Source organism: Apis dorsata, unplaced genomic scaffold, assembly GCF_000469605.1.
Source record: "Apis dorsata unplaced genomic scaffold, Apis dorsata 1.3 scaffold_39, whole genome shotgun sequence".
Lineage (NCBI taxonomy): Eukaryota > Metazoa > Arthropoda > Insecta > Hymenoptera > Apidae > Apis > Apis dorsata.
In genome coordinates this window covers 370162-371582 of record NW_006263341.1, presented here as the reverse complement: position 1 = coordinate 371582, position 1421 = coordinate 370162, and the positions used below count along the sequence as shown (strand labels likewise).

Sequence of the window (1421 nt, the reverse complement as noted above, 5' to 3'; positions counted from 1 at the left end):
CTCTCTCTCTCTCTCTCTCTCTCTCTCTCTCTCTCTCTCTCTCTCTCTCTCTCTCTGCCTCACTCACTCTTTCTTTTTTCGTTCTTGCCGTACAATTTTCTATATTAATTTTTTATATTAATATTTATTCTTATTTATAGTGAAATTAATGTAAATTTTGCGAATTTGCAAATATTATAATTTATGTTTTCCAATTCTTCAAGCACAGTTTATCGAAACGCAGAAAGTAAAAAACTGAAGAAGCAAATTGAAGAAAGAGGGAAAAAGAAAGAAATTAATCTTGTAGAAATAACTGATCGCGATCTATTCCCTTTCTTACTTACGATTCTGATGCATATTTATTAGTAACAATTTCCTTTTTCATATGCTAGCTTTCTGCAAATGCGCGTTTCGTCGGTGCGCGCATTGGAATCACCGAGACCGTTGCAAGGATATCGAAAGAAGTGGAGTAGCATTAAAAGCGATAGTTAAAGAAAAATAGTTTATTAGTTACGCGAATTGAGAAATTTAGCTGCGTGTTTACAAAAAAAAAATCGTTCTGCATACTGAGTATATAGACAAGCAAAATTTATGCTTTTGATAGAGAAAATAATAGATATTGATATAAGAAGGAATATTGAATACGAAATAATAACCACCTCGGCTATATAAAGAAACAACGATAGAACGACAGAGATTGTTACTCGTCGATGATGGTCGTCGCGACAATCGACTGACTGCCTCTTCCTCGCGGCAGTACGTTGCTTTCTCAACAGCGATTGCGCGCCTTTTTCCACGCAAGCGCAATTCGCGGTCGATATCGGTCTAAATTTTACCCCTCCGCTCATCCAGACACCCTCTCTACACTGCTTCAGACTCTTCCCATATCCCTTTCGTTCTTCCAATTCTCCTTCTTCAATTTTCTCTTCGTCTATGATCTCTCATCTTTCTATTTTATTACTTTCTTTCAACTAATTGTCATTATCTCTTTCTCTAATACAATAGTTATTTGTCAGCGTGATTAAAAAATTATATTATTATTTTTCGTATAAAATTTTTCAAAAAAAAACTCACAGCTCTTACAATTCTTTCGGCTTCGATGTACACCTTCTTAGTAATATTTATAATTTTTAATGAAACATTTGTTCATTTCATCCAATATAGACGAATCTATGACGAATCATTTTCACCATCTTTGACATCTTCGTACTATATCCATCTTCATACTACATCCGTAATACGATGATTTTTTTGCATTAGACTACAAACTGTAGACTCTATTTTTTTTCTATATCTTTTCTATCTCTCAGTCTCTATTATGATATTTAATTTCTTCGGGATTTAATTATTCTTATTTTTCATTTTTTTGTCTGTTCATTCAACGAACAATAACGAATAGATCATTAACGAAAAAGTCTCTTTCTCTTTCTCTTTTTTCCTCG

The 1421-nt window shown here is 33.3% G+C and overlaps 2 protein-coding genes across 2 annotated transcripts in view; both read right to left on the bottom strand.

The window, feature by feature from the left end:
• The window catches only part of LOC102678278 (zinc finger protein 420-like), a 6316-nt gene extending 4964 nt beyond the window's left edge, over positions 1–1352 (bottom strand). Inside the window, exon 1 of the mRNA XM_006608552.2 lies at positions 59–1352. The gene's annotated coding sequence lies outside the window, so the exon portion shown is untranslated. The remainder of the gene's footprint in view (positions 1–58) is intronic.
• The window catches only part of LOC102677546 (tektin-3-like), a 23423-nt gene that overhangs the window by 19897 nt on the left and 2105 nt on the right, over positions 1–1421 (bottom strand). The window lies entirely within an intron of this gene.